Source organism: Alexandromys fortis, unplaced genomic scaffold (assembly GCF_014885135.2).
Source record: "Alexandromys fortis isolate MF-2015 unplaced genomic scaffold, M_Fortis_MF-2015_v1.1 scaffold_9, whole genome shotgun sequence".
In the NCBI taxonomy this organism is placed as follows: Eukaryota; Metazoa; Chordata; class Mammalia; order Rodentia; family Cricetidae; genus Alexandromys; species Alexandromys fortis.
This window is the reverse complement of record NW_026067892.1, coordinates 9,327,924-9,340,949: the sequence shown is the minus strand read 5'-3', so window position 1 is coordinate 9,340,949 and position 13,026 is coordinate 9,327,924. Positions and strand designations below refer to the sequence as shown.

Below are 13,026 nucleotides of genomic sequence, written 5' to 3'. Positions count from 1 at the left end.
CTTCTAGACATAAATGGCTAAGGAAACATTTTGATGGGAGGTACAGAATGGTCCACATGTCTAGGCATCTTACTCCACCTGTGCTGAATGAGCCTATACTTCGTAAATCCAGACCTCTGTTTAGTACTGTACATCACAAACTGCAAAGTGTATTGTTTCATTTATAAAAAAGGGAGATAGAAAACAGATGGTGTGGACGTTTGAAAGAAAATGCTCCCTGTAGGGTGGAGTTATTTTTTTTCATTTACAGTGTACAGAAGGATTATTCCACAGTATCTCAATTTTTAAACGTTTAGTTTCCTTGTTGATGGAGCTATTTGGGAAGAACTAGAAGGTATAGCCTTATTGGAAGAGGTGTGTCACTGGGCATGAGCTACGAGGATTCAAAAATCCCATACCAGTTGCCTCTCATCATGAAAATCTCATAAAAAATAAAATACATACTTTTTAAAAATGTTTGTTTTGTGTGTGCGGCGGCTGTTACAAAGGCAGAATGCAAATGCAAGGGGACAGGAGATAAGTGGGATCAGGATATGTAATATGAAATACACAATGAATCAATAAAGTTAAACTAATTGAGAATAAATAAATCAAAAAGTATTTAGAAAGAAAAGAAGTATTTCTCACTCAGTTAAATTTGGAAAATGCCATGCAAATAACATTGTATGTGTGTATTTGCTGAACATTATATTAGAGTCTTTCTCAAGAGAGTTTTCATAATGAATAGCTAAGGAAATGGTCTGCTTTTGTCCCCTTGTTGTCGTGTGATGCAGCAATTAATGATGAGGACCTGAATTGGGCACATAAATGCTTTCCTGTCATTCCTCAGAGGTGACTCTGAACAAATGTTTTAATCTCTCTGTGCACCCTCTGTCCTCTTGTCATATAAGGGTTTGATAGGGTCGTCCTAAATAAATCACAGCTAATTTAAAATACATTAAGTCACATAAAACTTTTACATCACCTCCCCTTTTCTGTTTAAATAAAAAAGAAGGCTTTAACTGTAACATAGTAAAATTACATATAACATGGCTAAAAGCTATAAGTCTTATTTTATGCACCCATGGGTATTTATTGAAGCACAGAGTACCATACATCTCAATGCAGGAAGCTGAATGAGAAAGACAAATGCCAAAAGAAACAACAGATTCCATAACTGCTGCATACAATGAAGAGTCGTTTTCCTGTAGTGCTTCATGAAGAACAGTGAGCTGTTGGAAGGGCACCAGTGACACCCTGTCCTGAGATGGGGGAGCTGGGAGAGTGTTCCTCTTAAACAAGGCTCTACATAAGTCACATTGAAACATGTAAACATTCACTTGTTGATGTGGAATTTTCCTCTGTATGCTGTGAATAAAATTGGTTAATAGAGGAACTGCTTTAAGCCTATAGCAGAGCTATAGAGAAACAGAGCTAGGTGGGGAAAACTAAACTTAATGCTGGGAGAAAGAAAAGCAGAGTGGAGAGAAGCCATGGAGCCACCACCAGAGACAGACTTGCTGAAATTTGACCTGGTAAGCCACTGCCTGTGGTGATGCACTGATTAATGGAGGTGGGTTAAATTAAGATATAAGAATTAGCCAATAAGAAGCTAGAGCTAATGGGCCAAGCAGTGATTTAAATAATATAGTTTCCGTGTGATTATTTCAGGGCTAAGTGGCCAGGAACTAACTAACGCCCTTCTTACTACAACCTGCTTTGCACTCTGTGTTTCTGGAGTTTGAACAAGCCATAAGGCTGTATCCGCCCAAGCTTGTTCATTGATGTTCCCGTTCCATCAAGCAATGAAAAACAAAAAGATGCTATATCAGAATTTAGTAATATTATACTTTCACTTAGAGATCTACATAATTACATATTTACCCAGGCATTTTTATGTCCTTATGTTTGAACTGAGATTATGGCTACCTAGAACTTTAAAATCTCAGGAACTGAATTACTCTGACTCTCAGTTTCAACATCTTTAGTCAATAAGTGATTGTAATGAGGAAAATTGCAGTGGGAACAAATGGGAATCAGCTAATGGATATAAAGTATATTTAATTTCATTAAAATTTACATACCAATCCCAAGATTGCTGACAGGACATTAAAATTTCAGGAATATTTTGCTTACCTAAAATGTTAACAAAAACACCAGGGTACCTAGTACCTTCCCAGGCATATTTAATTGGCTTGGGATAAGAAGTCAGATATAATACTTCAAGTTCCTTTCACAGCTGTGCAAATAACCAAGTCTGTAACAGTTCCTTAACCTCTTATGACATTAATTTATTGTCTAAGTTGAACATACCCAGAATTCCTCATCCTGTTGTTGCCAGCATGGAAGGAGAAAAGTATGTAGACAGGCTTTCTTGGGTTAATTAATAGAATTCCATTGTTCATACTTTAACACTGTGAAGAGGAGACTCAAAAACTATAGTGCATAGAATTACTTTTCCTCCTCCATCCAGATTTTATGCTTTGTAAATATATTTTCAATTTTTAAGAATATTTATCCTGGTTACATATTTTGGTTATCTTGATAAACCTAGAAAGATGGAACATCCATTGAAACATTCATTACACTGGACTTGTCTATGGGCATGTCTGTGGGGGGGGTATTTCTTAATTGCTAATTGATACACGAGGACACAGTCCACTCTGGATGGTGTGATGCCTAGTCAGATGGCCTGTGCTAAGAAAGATAGCTGAGCAAATCACGGAAAGCAAGCCAAGAAATGGGACTTCTCCATGGTCTGTGCTTTGGTTCTTACCTTGAACTTCCTGCTTAAGTTCCTGTCTTGGCATTTTTCTCTCTGGACTCTAACCTGAAAGTCAAAAAAAAAAAAAAAAAAAAAACCTTCTACCTCCTAAGTGATTTCTGATCATTCTTTAACTATGGCAACAAAAAACAAACTGGAAAGTGTTATGTTGCGTATGGTTTATGAAACAAAAGTGTTCAAGATATACGGTCTTTGTTTGTATACTAAAAGCTAAATATATGCATGTATATAAATGTATTCACTACTGTATTTGCATGGATATAACTTCACTTCTCCCAGGGAACATAATAAGTCCAAAATAAATGCAAAAGACAAATTTCCTCAGAAGCACCATATGACCAAAAAAAATGTGTTTAGTTGTTCACTAATAAAAATCATTTAGAGTTGAATTCCACGGGGATTGTGCCATATTTTATGAAATCTTTCAATTCAGTGTATAATGGAAACAATAAGGATGAATTTTCCTTTTAAAAGTTATAATCAGAACTTTAAAACAAGCAGCTGTAAAGCAGAATGAATCAGCATTCCTTCTGATCTATTTTGTAATCATAAAAATCCTGACAATGTAGAATTAGTTCACGGGCCATTCACCAGCCATGTAGTCGCTCAATGTTTAATTCAACTAGCATGCTCTCTTTAATATTAACAGAGAGTTTATTATTTATTTTACAAAAAAAAATGCCCATGCAATCTTTGTCCTGCTCCCCATGTCCTTCCCAATCTTAGAGCAAGGTCAAGGTTGATTTTCCATTTTCATCATCTCACAGTCAATACCTCCTGAATTCTGGAGCTGGGCCTTTGATACCCATTATTTTTACAACACAGGCTAATGTCCTGGAGAGCATAGGTTTTTAATGGTCATTTTCTCATAGAAACCTTATCATTGATGATTTATGTCCTTACATAGGTGAAGGAGAAGTTTAAAATGTGGATAGAATTTCTGGCCTTCATCTTAGAATACACATTGTTATGGAAATTATAAATGTATGACTATGTCAATCAAATGGAATTTCCTAACTTAACAGCATTTGTAACAGATTTTCTTCCATTTGTGTTTTCTAGTAATAGTATTACATAAATCACCTCTACCATGTTTTTGTTATTTTATCAATTTCTGTTTAATGATTTTCCCCTCAATTGTATTGATTGATTTTTACCTGAGATATTCGACTAATAAACGTAGCAAACTAGAATTGCACTAAAACTGATATGTCGGCACAATTCTGTCATTGATGCTGCACTTCCCTGAAGTTATGTTAATTTCATTGCAATTTAAATCAGTGTTCATTTAAAATAATTTGATTTTTTTGGAACAGAAGCCATATTTTCATTTCTCGCAATCAAAAAAGAAAACGTATCACGTGTTCCTGTATTCACTTATCTCATTTATGCTTCCGTCTTTCTTCCTACCGGTGGTTGAGATTATTCAATGCAGGATTTCTATTAAACCCAGTATTGACTCACAAGGCATTAATACTCAGTGAATGTGTTTTGATAATGGAAATGGGAAGCAATGAAGATGGGAAGGAGAGAAGACCAGTTAGAAAATTTCATATATCTATGAGAAATGCCACTGAAGCTCAACATATTTATTTGATGCTCTGAGATGTTATAGCTAACTGAATTTTATGTTCTGTATTTTCTTTTCCTTTCTCTGTACTTTACCATTACAGTACAGATTTTTACATAGCAGAAAGTACATTATTAATATTTTGGGCTCTTTTGGTTTGTTTGTTGCTGTTTCATTTTAATTGAGTATAGTCTTATTTTCTATTAGAAACTATAAGAAGAACAGTTTTCATTATTCTAAAGCAGTTCCAAAGTAAATCTCAAAGTAAAAATTTTGGAGATATTTATTATCCCTTTCAAGCATAGTGTTTGTCATTTTGGTGCATTGAACATTAACACTGAAGTTGCTTGGTCGTTAGACGATGATTACCTGGACTTGGGAAATATTCCAAGTATTATAATTGGGCTTCTAGAATTCTTCTTTAAGATTTAAGAGTCCCCATCTTGTAAATAATAAGATATCTGGAATAAATGCTTACACAGTAAAATAATTTAGTCTGCAGTTACATGATAGCACAGTTAGGTTTTGAGGGCAATTGGTTTTATCCTCTGACAGTGTTTCTCTGGTTTCCAAATTTCTTCCTGCATTGTAGAAATGGGCAGTGATATTTGTAGGACTCCAACCATCACATGAAAGTTTCAAACAGAGCATCAAGGACAAGACATGTCCTAGCTTCCCAACAAGAGCCCAAAGAAATTGATGTCAACTGACTAAGATCCAGTGAGCATCATGAACAGCCATGCTGATGCAACTGTGGCACCATGCCTTTTCTTCATCTAGAGTTAGACATGGGCCCTAACTCTGTTTGATGGATAGCAAACAGAAATTAATTTATGAACTGACACAAAGGAAGAAGAATAATCAATTGGAAAAAAAAATGTTCTTTTTTTCTTCTTTTCAGGGATTTTGACCAATGGGCATTGTCCCTGTTGATTTTCAGTCTAAAGTGAGGCATGCTTTCTGGCAGGAGAATTTGGAAGAAGCAGCTAGCTACACAAAGACTTGATGGTAAAAGGGGGGTGGGTTTCCAAAATTCCCACAAGGGCTTTTCCCAGCAATCTAATGTCTCCCACTGAGCCTCTCCTCTCCTCGATTGTTCCATCACCTTGCAATTGTACCATGGGCCAACTTGCATGGATATGATGAACATTCTAGACTGTAGCACCTCTGAATATAGATATAAATATAGTGACAACCCAATTTCTATTAATGCTCTTATTAAGCTATCGTCTTAGATGATACTGAAATGCTAACTTCGATTGAACAATTTCAATGTGGATTTATTTTAAACTTTTAGAGTTATTTAATGAGAAAATTCAACAGAAAAGAAGAGGTACGAACCAGGGTTAAATAATGAAATATTGCATGTAATTATACCTTCCCACAACAATCTTTGACTTTCTTTTCTCCATCATATATGCTGAAGGGCTTTGGCTCTGTTTTTTGCTGGAGAGGTACTTTGGGTTTAATTATCTAACTTGATAGAAGGGCACACCGTGTCCCTCTAGAATACCCAAGGCCAACTCTCCTCTGTATAGTCCTTGATGGCTTCCTCCAGGCAGATAAAGGTAACATGTGTTTGCAGGAGTCCCTTTTGGAAGAGTGTTGCATGGGAACCAAGGCCAGAAATTTTTTCTAGCTTTCTTTCCACCCACACAAATGCCTGAGTGCTGCTCCGGAGGGAAGTAAAAGGTACCTATCCTGCACCCACCCACATTTGACTTTTGCCTGATTGCTTACATCAGATATTCCTGAGATCTAAGGCCATCTTGAGACAAACTGTAGTTAATATTTAAATATGGCCTGCTCTTTTTCAAAGGAGTGAGACCGTAAAAATAAACCCTTTATTATGTTCTTGTGACTACTGACTCTTGTCATCCATATAAGTGCATGCATGTACTCAGGAAGATAGATATATGTTCTCAGATGTGCAAACATGCAGATACACATGTGTATATGTCAAGTATCTGCCCTCATTTAATCAGAGCCCCTGCATCGTTTTATTCCCTAAAAGCTATTAGTTTCACAAGCTGTACATAGATGCTAATATTTCCCAATGGCATAGGACTAATTGACCCTAGTATTAGACGTCATTTTATTAGGTTGATAGATATGAAATTGCTAATTTATAGAACAATGAATAATCTAATATATGCAATTATGGGCTCAATCTAGTTTCTGGGAACAGTTCCATTTGATTCCCAGACTGTGTCCTAAGAACCTGTTTCTGATCTTCATGGTTCTCTCTTCTTGTCCCCTTTCTGGGTACCTTCTCTCACCCCTTCAATCTCTGACCTTCCAGAAATGTCTGTCTGTTTACGTTTTTGATTTCCTAATGTTGTAATGCTTCCTGTGAGTTTTATTCTCTGACTTTCCATGGGACATGGAGGGAGGTTAAAAAGATAGGGGAGCACATAGGATGCTTGAGAAACTCACCTTTTCATCAAGAGTCCAACTCATCCTGGAAGAAATTCAATTTAGCCAAAGTAAATATCATTTCTTTTCTGAAATTAACCCAGCTGATCAACACCAGATGGCATTAACAACCTTCCTTCAATTACATTATGACCAAGAATTATGTTGACACGACCTGCTGATGTTATAATAGATTTTAGCAGGACAAATACTAGATGTCTATTCTATTACTTACATGGGTTCAGGGGGAAGAAATGAAATTATTCAAGTTACCCCTGCTTGTTGTTCCTGTTCTTGCCCAGTTATCTTGAGAATACTGGTTCCTTTGTAGGACACGCTTTGCTGAGCTTCACACCAAGCGATTTACTTGATGCACAGCCACAGGACACTGTGTGCCATGTTTATTATCTTGTGGCCTCTCCATAGAGATCTTTTCAAAAATTTCTTCTTGGAAACAAGCTTTTCATAGTCAACCCATAACATTTAAAGCTCGACACAAAACTAAACTATCCTCCTGTTCAGAAAGAGCAAGGCCCTTGAGATAGCTGCCTGACAATCCCTTTTCTCTTTAATTCTGGAAAAAAAGATTGCATAGCATAAATTCTACCATGTTAAAAGTTTCATGTATTTTTTTTTACCTCTCTCTTTCCCCTCCCCCATACATATACCTGCCACAGCACACGGATTCAGAGGACACCACCCAGGGGTTGGTTCTCTACTTCCACAATGTCAATTATTTTTTATTGTTTTCTTTGATACTGTATGCATTCATGGTCTTACATAACCACAGGTATTATCCAGCTTCAAGACATTAACTCATTCTCTCTAAAATATCCCCAGAACAACCACCTTAGATATAAGTAGACTGCTACGTACTGCTTGGCTGTTCCCAAATGTGATTGCTTCACCTTAAAAGTGTGTCTCTCTGTCACTAGCACCTCACAAGTTTGAAGGGAAGAGGAGTCCTGCCATAGGCACCATTACGGGGATTTTTGACTCTCTGTTGAAAAATCCGTCTAGTAAAAGCAGTGCATAGTTGCTTATTTATCAAGCTTTTCTGAGTGTCTTTGAGGCAAAGACAATGCTGTCTATGAGTGAAAGAGGCTGGGGAAAATAATATAGGAAGGAACAATGAAACCAGTCAGATTGACACATTTAGCAGCTATTCAGAGCACTGCTGTTTCTCAGCGTCCCAAAGGACCAGAGCATAATGAGTGGGGATGAGGTTGCAGTTTCCATCTAGCTCTTTGCAAAGGAACTACCCATCCTCCCGATATTCTTAATTGTTAAAAATGTAATCACTAACTTGTAGAGACATTTGTCACCTGTGGGGTTGGTTTGTCTTGTGCTGGCTTGAATGCCACGTAATAGTAACACTATCAATATTAATACTAACAATACTAATAATATTATCAATATTATCAATTATATAAGAAAAGTCTACTCCTCGACAGAATTTATAAGTACATCTTTAAACCATCCACACGATGAGGAGCTTTTTCCATAAGAGTTTCCCTGCTCCTGCAAGCACACTTGCAGGTAGGCCACTAAGGAAAAGGGATTGTGATTGGTTACCAGCATCTAGGAGTGATTTGTTGGAAATAATAGGAGGCAGTTAGAAATTGTTTAGAGTTTTCATTGTGTGCATTAAAATAAATCACTTTCATGTCCCATATTTAAGAGGCTCAATTTATCTTTTGTCGTAGTACCTGAATCCATCTGTATTATGATCTGAGCTTATTTAATTTTAACATTTGATGGATAGGGACATCTTTCCAGATGCAAAGACAGTGATCCTTAGCTATCCTCTTAGCATTGGGGAAGCCACAGCCCTGTATTTTCTATGAGGATCATGAGCTTAAGATCAGCTTGAGCTGCAGAGCAAGACTCTATAAGCTCAAAACAAAGTTAAACATATTTAAAACGGTCTCATTTTAAGTGATATGATGGAGTGATGATGTACTGCATTTGTAGAGGACCTGAGGTTAGTTCCCAGAACCTAAGCAGGAAGACTTACTATGATCTATAACTCTAGTTTCAGAGACTCCGAGCTTTCTTCAGTCCACATGAGTCAACTGTACTCGTGTGCATGCAGGTGTACACACACACATGTACAAACATAAATATTCATGCTTAAAAATAAAAGTAATCTTAGAAGATAACATGTCTTCACATGGCTTTGGTTGTAGCAAGAAAGTGTGCTTTGTTTCATGTTTCAGGAGAGACAGCTGTTTTTTTTTTTTTTTAATATGAGCCACAGGGTCATTTTTTACTCATTGCAAATATTATGTCTCTACTCTGCAAAGTAAAATTCTGTATTTTCATCATATTTTAATGGATTTTTAATATGTATAAGTTATCTAAATTATAGATTAGAAAAATACTAAAATAATGTCATTGTGAAACATATTTAAATGGCTTTAACAGAAATGACTAAATAGAAATAAATACCAACAACCAGGAAAATGCAATGTACAAAACAGCATAAGACTATGTTTTTGTTTTAAAATATCTACATTACATCAAAATCACAACTATAAATAGAAAACAGATAATTGTCAAGATAACTAGAGCCAAGTTTATAACCTAAAAGAAGTTTTATAGTATTGGAGAATAGAAGAAACTTCAGATATTTTAGACAGTAAAATTTTAAGGATAGTAAATTGATGCTAGGAAATGTGGGATAAAATAACAATATCTTTGTTTGGTAATGTTTTACTATTAATTTTATTAGTCAGGGGTGTGCCCACACAGTTTTGTGCTGAAAGTCAGGCTACCTCATGTTGATAGCTCTCATCCCTCCACCGCCAGGGTGATAAGAATACACGTACATGCCATGCACCCCAAGCCTTGGTAATATTTTATTTTTTTCAAAAGGGGAAAGAGTATATATTCTCTCTCCTGTTAGCTGAACTGAATCCATATCAAGTCTAATTAGATATAGATATATGTAAATGTTATGCTTAAAGCACACTAACTAAATAACTATTTGAGCACACAGTGTGCCTTTGAACTCGATTGCCTGTTGATATCAAAGCTTCAAATCCATAATGGATAGCTGTCAGTCTTTGCCCACTTGTGAGGGCAAAATGGAAATTATTTATGTTCACACATATTGAGCATAGTACAAAACCCTGACACCATTATTAAAACTGCTTTTACTGCATACTTTGAACTATGTAATCTTCTAATTTTGTATATCATTGGGTGAAATCCATCTCAGATAGCTATTCCAACAGTCTTTCCATTGAATCCAAGAAGCAGGCATTCCCAGAGCACATTCATGGGGTGTGGATTCTGCGGTTCACCCTGTACTCGGAAATTTCGTCTGCATGTTTTTATCTTCATTTTAACTATCAGTTCCAATTGCAACATTATCAGCACACCACATCTTTTATGAATCCTTCTTCAAATCTTAAAATGCCATTTGCTGCTATTAGTAGCAATTTTGCAGTAATATCACTCTTCCTTGTTAGTAATGATACCCTGGACAATCAGTTAAATTCTCTAGTTTAGTCTAATACTCTTTTCATGTTGTTTCTATATGTTCCCTTCAGGTGTCTTTACCTCCCTTCTCTGGCTTAGCATTATGAATTCAGAAAGTAATTCAAGGTGACAGTTAAAATGTCAACTGCCAAATCTTTTTCCAGAATAGTTCATGACTTGCAACAGAAGCTTTATACCTGGTTCTGTGTCCCATTAGCCACAAACCATGTTAAATCCCAAAGTGTTAGAACCTACAGGGATCAGGTCAAGCACCAAGATCCATAGGAGAAATGGAGAGTTAGTCTTACTCAGCAAATTGCCTTCAGGTCCCACATCTCCTTCCCTCTGTGGGAAAGCCTTTGATTTATAGATATAGTTGTACTTCTAGATTTTCCATCCTCATAAGATTTGCATCTTCAAACCTAGGTCATGATCACTAAGTCTCCTTTCCTGACATTGATCCTTGAGGCAAGAGAGTTGTACCTAATTCTGGGAACAACTATAGTTGTAGTAGCCTAAGATAAATCTTTTAGCAGAAAGACCTGTAAGCAAATACTTATTTAAAAGAGAACAATGACTCAAAATAAAAGAATACACCAGAGAAACCTATAACAGCACACATCTCAAAAATAACTTTTCAGATCCAGGTGTTAAATAACATCTTCACTGGAAACAAAGAAGAAGGTGACATTTGAAGCAGCAATTGCAGGAAAAAAAATTAGTGAACCAAGAAAACTGGGTAGAGTTCATCATGAAGATTTTACTCAGTATTTTCTACAGTAGGTGTAGAATGTAGTCAGAGTTATCTTAGTAGGAGAGAGAGGGGAGAGAGAAGAGAGGACAAGAGAAGAGAATGAGATTACATTGAGTTTTTAGAACTTCTGTCTACAGTCTTCTTTATATCAGGTAAAGGGGATGCTTTTATAGACATGGTGCATTTTGAGAGATAACATATGTATTTTCCTCATATCTCCAATTTGTATATTCTATCCTCTGACATAGTAAGGCATTAGCTAATATTGGTATTACTGTAAAACTGTCTCTACCTTTATTCTACATGTTTAGACAGTATGCTGTTTTGCCAGTTTCACAAGTAGTCAACTTAGGCATGGTTTAAAGGCAACTGTGCCACTTCTGAGTATATCTAGTCTTTCCAGAGAATAAGAGGGTGTCTGAGATGATATCTTCATGAAGTATAAAATTTGGCAAGGAGCAATAAGAAAAGAATTGGAAGAGTAAGCTGCTCCTTACACATGAGTGAACATATTCAAAGCATGTTTTGTGATAGACAAATATCAACATATATAGTTTGTGAGTGCTTTAAAGTTTAGTAAGTTTCATGGGTGAAATGTTCTGTAGAGCTTGCTAAGGGAGAACATTAACTGAATTTTATTAAAAAAATCTTTTTAATTGCAACCATATACAGCCAAGTGATTTTAGAGACTTTTTAAGAATGAGACTGTTTCAATGTTTGTAGGTTGATTACTAGGTACATCTTAGCTATTATGCATCTGTAGGAATTTATCAATATCTTTATGGAAATGTATAGTTTTATAGAACTAGAGTTTTAAAGCAAAGCCCTTGCTAAAATCGGGCACATCAACAGACCAGACACTTCAATTTGTCCCAGTGCTCCACTTATTGTCATGAGTAATGGTGGGAGGTTGCAAAGACCTATATGACCAGATCAGCAAGTGAAGAGATAAAAGACTCCAGGGAGCTCTCAAGTCCATCTTCAGAGCCCTGGCTTAAGCTTTGTGGTTGAATGGAGGGATAAGTAGGGCAAAAGGCCACGGTCAGAGTGAGGCTGAAGTACTTATCCCAGTACAGCTTCTGCAGGAAACTGTAAAACGCGTGTCCCCATAGATCTCTTCGAGAGAAATCAGTGTGATTTGAAGTGATGACGCCTGCTTCTAGCATACTCTTGCAGTTACCAATAAAGACCCGTTCCTGGGATACTTTATCTTGAAAAGTCACCATTCGTTGGGGGGTTGTTTCCTGTCAAGAAAATATTTCTCATTCAGTTCTCTTGTTTCATTGTGAATTCTGGGAAGCATGACTCAGGAAGAATGTTAAGAAGGAGAAGAAGTCAGAGAGGAGAAAAAAAAAAAGAGGATACTGAGAGGGGCTGTTGTTTATTATGAATTATTTATACATATATCAGGACCAGTATACAGTTGCATAGTATTAAGAATTGATGAAGTTGGGGCTGAGAAGCAGGCTCTGTGGATCAAACACTAGCCTTGAAAGAATGGGGACTTGAGTTCAGGTCCCCGATGCCCAAGTAAAAAGCTAGTAGACACAGTAGGCTGCTGGCTAACTAGACCAACCAGAATTACCAAGCTGTAGATTTGTTGACAGAGACGGCTTGTTTGTTCCTAGCCATGTAGACCTGAAATATCACACAGAGGCTGTATTAATTATAACACCACTAGGCCTGTTAGTCCAGGCTTCTTATTAACTAACTCTTACATCTTAAGTTAATCATTTCTATTAATCTGTATATTGACACAAGGCTTTGGCTTACTAGTAAGGATCCAGCATCTGTCTCCTTTGGCAGCTATATGACATCTCCTTGACTCTGTCTATTCTCTCTCTCTCTATGTTCTCATTTCCCACCTGGCTTTACTCTGCTAAATCTGTAGCCCAAACAGCCAAACAGTTTTTTTCATTAATCATAAATATAACCTATATACAGAACAACATCTCACATCATCTTCCCCCTTTTTTTTGTTTTTTTTCGAGACAGGGTTTCTCTGTGGTTTTGGAGCCTGTCCTGGAACTAGCTCTT

At 36.5% G+C, this 13,026-nt stretch overlaps 1 protein-coding gene across 1 annotated transcript in view; it reads left to right on the top strand.

Annotated features, from left to right (window-relative positions):
• Positions 1-13,026, top strand: part of Pcdh15 (protocadherin related 15) — an 864,688-nt gene that overhangs the window by 110,108 nt on the left and 741,554 nt on the right. Inside the window, exon 2 of the mRNA XM_050142799.1 lies at positions 5,236-5,342. The gene's annotated coding sequence lies outside the window, so the exon portion shown is untranslated. The remainder of the gene's footprint in view (positions 1-5,235; positions 5,343-13,026) is intronic.